General features: G+C 38.1%; 1 protein-coding gene across 1 annotated transcript in view; it reads right to left on the reverse strand.

The window, feature by feature from the left end:
- Positions 1-5914: 5914 nt before the first annotated feature.
- KITLG (KIT ligand) overlaps positions 5915-6893 on the reverse strand; it is a 169933-nt gene continuing 168954 nt past the window's right edge. Inside the window, exon 10 of the mRNA XM_008062471.2 lies at positions 5915-6180. The gene's annotated coding sequence lies outside the window, so the exon portion shown is untranslated. The remainder of the gene's footprint in view (positions 6181-6893) is intronic.

The following is a 6893-nucleotide window of genomic DNA, read 5'->3' on the forward strand; positions in this document are numbered from 1 at the left end:
ACACACACACACACACACACACACACACACACACACACACACACACACACACACACACACACCTATTGGCTCCCATCTTGACCAGTATGCCTGGAAGATCTCTATGTCTAACAACCACAGAGGTTACTTAAGGTCTTTGCACGGTATCTTGAAAAACAGCGTCCTAAACTAATTAGCATTGTGCATCTTGGTTTTTATTCTGAATTTTTCAAGTATCCTTGTGTTTACATTTTTCTGCCTGGCAAACACAGTTTTTGTTTTGGTAGGTAAGATGTGTGATCACTGAAAAGCAATGGTAGTTGATGCTTTTTAGCAGGTCTTACTCTGAACATGATGTGATTACTGTACTTTTATATTATATTCTATCAAAAAGCTATGTCTTTCAATTTTCTTTAAAAAGAAAGAGTGCACTTATTGTTTTTCAATTACACCTTATACTTTAATATTGACTTGGTTGACTGTGACTGGGATACTACCACCACCTGGTGGCAATAAGTAAAAATTGCAGGTTTAGTTACTGACCACTGAGTTAACAAACACAGAAGTTCTGCTATAAGCAATTCCATTGACATAATAAGTATTTGGAGGAAGTCTACAAGTTAATTTTTGCGTGTAAGATCTTTTCTGTATGGTTATCTGCTATAATCTCTGCCCTATGTACAAGCATTAACATTCTGCAATTTATTCCAGGACATTATCTGTAGAGTTTTAAGGGATCCCCCACCCCCCCGCAAAATAACAGAAAATCAAGGCTGTAAAATGAAAAGAGAACTATTGGTAGGATTATTTTTTTTGCTCAGTGGAGATATTATTATTATTCCTTTAGCTTCAGGTAATTTCTGCTCCTTGTTATACTTTGGTGGCTTCAACAATACCCTTATTGGTCTGTCTTTTTAAATGAGCTACAGAAACATTGTATTCTGGAGAGAATAATACATATTAAGTCTGTAGAATTTGGCAGTGTACACTGCGGAATGTAAATGCACATTACCATCAGACTTACAGATATTTTTCAGTCTTATACCACTACTCTCTTATATCTTTGCATTTATGTTAACAATACCAGTGAGATAAGACAACCTTTGGTGTCTTGTTAAAATCCTTTCCCCCTTGTTTTTCATTTTGGTTTGCTATAAAGGTTGACATACATTTTGTCAGAGAGCATTTAAGCAACTATCAGGAATACAACAGGACAAAAAAGAATTATAATAAAAAAGGGGAGCATGAAATGAAAGTCTTGTCTTGTATAGTGGGATACTTGAAAATTATTTTAGGATGTTAAGAGTACATCCCTGGTCAAGACTGTACTTCATCTTATGCTTGTAGTTTTACTAATGCATGACAAATCGTATTTACTCATAGGAGAAACCAACTTAACATTAGAATGACCCTTGGGACAATGACATATTAACTTGAATTTGAACTACTGAGAAAGATTGTGATGAGTTGGAAAAACATAACGCCTGAACAAGCAATTACCTGGAGGAGTAAAAATACTATAAAATATCAAGGATAGAAGAGCTAACCACAAATTTTGATGATGCCTAATTTTTGCTCAAAACCAGCTTCTGATTTGGGCTCCCAGTACATCCTTGGTTAAAAGTTGTGCCTCTCACCCTCTCTTAGGCATGGAACATACTTTTAAGAAGCCATATTTGGGGTAATTTGAGTTTGCAATTAATTTTTCTGTCTGTATATGTAGTAACACCTAAAAGATGCCCAGCAATTCATTGCACTTCTTACATTTATTCTCTGTAGAGAGGAACTGAATGCTTCCTAGTACCTGCCCAAGCTACCCAGCAAGAATATTACATCAAAGAGAATACCTATGTTCTTTTACTTCTTTGAAATAAAATGTTTTTATCTATTAATAAAAATAGTAGTCTAGGCATGTAGGTCAATATTGCATTTTTTGTTACAGTGAAATTAATCATTTCCATTTGTCAGAGAGAAATTTGAGCAAAACAAGATTAATTAAACGCCACCTTTAGAGTCCAGGAAACAAATAACAAAGAAATGTTCCTACCTAATCACGTTTAAGCGAAAATAAAACAACAGATTCTATCTGTGTTGAGTCATAGAAAGGCTATTCTGTTCTTTTAAAATGCATTCCCTAAGGAGTATCTATGGGAAAAACTGGAACAAACCTTCTCCCACCATTGTATTTTGAAAGTACATAGCAAAAGAGTAAACAAACAAGGATCTTCCTCTCTTTCTACATATTGTTTTTAGCTGTTTACTTTGTGTTTGCTGCATTGGTGAGCACATTTGTAAAGGTTTTAGAAGGAATTGTCAGTGCTTTGAAATAGGGATGATCAAGGCTTTAAACCCTGTGGCTCTCATCACAGGGACCATCCTGAATGGTCAGAATGGAAGGACAACTCCCAACATGTCAGCAATATTCTACAGGTCTGGGTGATCAACACCAGCTTTCCTAGGCCACAGTCTAATATGAATCTAATCTATGCATGCCCAGCTAAGTACATCCATCCTCCACAAGCGATATACATGTTCACTTTAGGGAAATAAAATTCTGGAAAAACACACACAAACACACACAGTTTTACAGTGATGAGAAAAAGACATACAAGAATCCTGAAAGTATTATTCTTTGTCTCTGTTTAGATACGGTATCTGTCGAACCAATAATCATGGCCACTGGTATTTTACTTAAAGGGCCATTGGATGTCCAAAGTGCTCACCATAGACTTTTAGGCTGCATGCTTGATGGTCAAGTTAATTAACACATTTTCAAAGTTTTGAACAGTCATAAGGCGTAGAACTAGAAGCTAATTCTGAAGTGTCCAAAATAATATAGAACCAATATAAATAAGCACAGTTTTATATTATTCTTGAACTTATTAAGAATTATATCAGAGTGATAATGAGCAGTACAGATTTGTATTAAGCACATTTTATATGCAGCCTATTATAATAGTTGCTTTATGGAGTTAAAATAAAACAGCAAATAGGAAGCATTTTCTAACCCAAGATGTTTATAATATATTTGAAGGAACCAATGAAAAATGCAGAAAAAACTTTGAAAATTATCACCAAATAACACTGACTTTTTTTTTGCTACCAATAAACTCGTCTCCCAATCTTGAAAATAAAAAATATCACATCTTCTTTTGAAGATTATAGGTTATTATAATAAAGAGCGCACCAAAACAAAATTTAATCTGATTAAAACAAAATTACTTAAGGTACTCTTCTTCTCCCCACTTTGGTCTTCAGAAATGTGACTGTGGTAGTCAAGCAATGTCCACCAATTTGGTGAGACAATAGCTATAGAATTCACTTTAAGTGGGTTATGTACACACATACACATACACACACATATACCGGAATGCCAAAAAATGTATACATATTTTAAATATAACGTTCGCTCAAAAGATGGCGTTCATCAAATGAATACTAGCGCCACCATGCAACAGGCAGGACAGTCAAAGAAAATGATGGAAGCACAGTTGAGTTAACCTCATACTACACATTGCTACCCTAAGTCAATTCAACTTCAAAAAGTAATACATAGAAAACATCTTTTGGCACCTCCATATAGACAATATATATATGTATTCTGTTGTGTTGATTCATGTACAGCTAACTATAGTGATGTTACAGCAAATTCTGTGAGTAAATTCCAGTTTTTCTTCACTAAAGATTTTGTAAGAATTCTCAAGTATTGCAGTCAAGATGTTAGTCTTTGTCCTGAGTCTGGTCTTTGTTATTTTCTCACCATCTCCTAATACACTTACTCATGCTGGTTGTGCTGGATGTCCACATCCTACATTTTGGTTTCACTTCTAAAAGTGTCTGTGTGCTTTTCTGAGTACAGCTTCTAAGATCTGCATCTTCAACAATTGATTTTAATGAGGGTCTTGCTTTCCTCTTAGATCCTTTGCAAAACACTGGCTGTTTCATTTTCTAAATATGATAACTGACTCCAGCTTACTGCAGCAGTTGCCCACACCTAACTATTCCATGACTCTTTTCTCTTGGTTAGCTCTGTTCTTCCCCTTAGATCACTATTCTCCATCCTGTTGCCCTGCCACTGTAGCAACCAAGTAAGGGAATTTATTTTTAAAATATTTAATATTCTTTTTTTTTTTAACAGCAGAAAGAACACTTCCTGTGTGGAATAGATTGAGCAAAAGAATATGGCTGGCATGAGCAGGAAGTAACATATCACATATCAAAGGTAAGCCCATCTGGGAAATATCTGGAGATAGTCATGCACTTTTATTGAAATTTCAAGAAAACTGTGGAACCCCAGCTTGTCTTTCATATTCATACCTTGACTAACTACAGCACGTGCTTGCAAAGGTAAGTCTGGGCAGAAAAGGAAGACATTTTCTTTGTTGCTTTTCATTGCTATTGTTACTTTCAGTACTAGGCAGTTTAGAAATATTTCAGGAATAAAAATCTAGATAGTGAGTCAGAAGGAAAGCGCAGCATGAAATAGAGAATGAGGCACACTGCAACATTCACAGAAACTAGAGTGGTTTGGAAATGTCTGCCAGCACTTGATACATTATACTGTCAATGGAAGAGGGAAAGGCACTAATATTTTAAGTGCTCACTAAGCCAAGCACCATGAAGCAAACATAATTGCCTTGTTAACTGACTGCCACGTCCCTCCCAGTTTTTCCTTTGCTGCAGAGCCTTCCCCACACGAGGAAGGAAAATGTTGTTGGGTGCAATGGCTCCCACCTGTAATCCCAGCAATTTGGGAGGCCAAGGAGAGAGGATCACAGGAGTTTGAGACCAGCCTAGGCAACAGAGTGAGACCATCTCTACAAAACATCAAAAAAATTTAGCTGGGCATGATGGTGTGCTCTTGTAGTCTCAACTACTTGGGTGGCTGAGGCAGAAGGATCACCTGAGCCCAGGAAGTAGAGGTTTTCGATGAGTCTTGATTGAGCCACTGCACTCCAGCCTGGGTGACAGAGTGAGACCCTGCTTGAGAGAGAGAGAGAGAGAGAGAGAGAGAGAGAGAAGAACGAAAAAGAAAAAGAAGGGAAAATACTGAAGACTCACACTGAAGACTCATTTTCCTAGACTTGCCTGCAGCCCAGACATGGCTGTCACCTATTGCAGGCTCATAGGACCAGAAGGGACACTCTTGAGCCTTATGGGTATAACCCTCCCTGATGAAAGACACGCAAGGATAAATACCCACCCTTCTGCTTCGGACATTGTCATGTAAGGACATGGTACCCAGAACCACTGCAGCCACGAGAATCACAGAGAAACTGACCTACATTTCTGATGCCGTCCAGCTCCTGCAGCAACCCAGGAAATCCCTACTTGTGCATTTATTGTTCTTGGAGAAAAATAAACTCCTTGAGTTGAAATCACTTTTAGTTGAGTGTCTTGTTTCAGACAATCATGTGCATTGTAACTGAACGACACTGAGCCAGGCACTTGGAATATGACCCAGTTTTTCAAGCTTGTAATCCTCCCGCCAGTGAAGCATCAACCCTCATTTATAAATATGAGGAAACTGAGGCTCAGAAAGATGAAGGGACTTATCCAAAGTCCCAAAGCTCTTAAGTACAAAGTCACACACTATGTGCCTGGGCCTGGCAAGCACCTGTGCGTCTTCACTTCTTGTTCACCTTCTGCCCTCTGGCACATCACACTGCCTCTCTGCATGGCAAATATTTACCAACTGAGTTAGTATTTGAACCCAGGAGAGAGAACGCAGGCAGGTGTGTCTTTGTTCTGAGACCATGGAAAGCACTTTGAAAAGTAGGAATTGATTGCAAAGATAATTTTTTTTTCATAATCAATATTTTTTATTATGGTTTAGTGGGGTACAGTTAAGGGTTAGGTGTACAATTACGTTTCATTCAGGCACCCTGTTGAGCAAAGATAATTTTTGATGTTATCATTCAGAAAAATGAAAATAATTTCAGATATGTTTCTTTTTGGGTAAGAGGGCTGAGCCATATATATTCTTAGTTATAACTAGATATGAATAGTGAATAGAAACTTAGCTTTGCAAATGTTATTTGGAAACTGCATGACTGTAAGACTTTCCATCACACTTTTCGTCTTCATTAGGGGTCTCTTTCCTGGTCCTCTAGTTTGTCACAAATTCCACCTTGGCTGGAATCTGCTTGTAGCAAAGGCTGAATGTTTGCAAGTCCTCCCATTTGAAAACCCACATGATTCCTGTAAGATGAGAGGGAGAACAGGAAAAAAGGGTAAACACATAGAATACTTAACCTTTTTCAATATTACTTGAGTTTTTTCCTCCTCCCACTTCTTTCTTTCAAGTCAAGTTCTCACTCTGTTGCCCAGCTTGGGAGTACAGTTATACAATCATGGCTCACTGCAGCCTTGACCTCCTGGGTTCAGGCGTTCCTTCTGCCTCAGCATTCACTCTAATACTGTTTGATTTTTTAAAATTTGATTTAATTTAATTTTTTTTTTTTTTTAGTCAGAGTCTCACTCCATCGCCCAGGCTGAAGTCCAGTAGCATGCTCACGGCCACCCCACTGTCGACCTGCTGGGCTTAGGCAATCCTTCCACCTCAACCTTCCAAGTAGCCAGAACTATAGGTGCGTGCAACCACGCCCAGCTAATTTTTTAATTTATTGTAGATACAGACGAGGTCTCGCCAATTTTCCCAGGCTGGTCTCAAATCACTGGGCTCAAACAATCCTCTTGCTTCAGCCTCCCAAAGTGCTGGGATTAGAGGCTTGAGCACCACGCCTGGCACTTTGTTTTTTTTTTGGTGGAGATGAGGTCTTGCCAAGTTGCCCAGGCTGATTGCAAATCCCTGGACTCAGGCAATCCTCTCATCTCTGCCTCTAAAAGAGCTGGTATTACAGGCGTGAGCCACTATGCTTGACTAACTGCTTGATTTTTTTTTTTTTTTTTTT

The sequence above is a fragment of the Carlito syrichta genome, unplaced genomic scaffold (assembly GCF_000164805.1).
Source record: "Carlito syrichta isolate Samal-C Ts95f unplaced genomic scaffold, Tarsius_syrichta-2.0.1 Scaffold305718, whole genome shotgun sequence".
NCBI classification, from domain to species: Eukaryota; Metazoa; Chordata; class Mammalia; order Primates; family Tarsiidae; genus Carlito; species Carlito syrichta.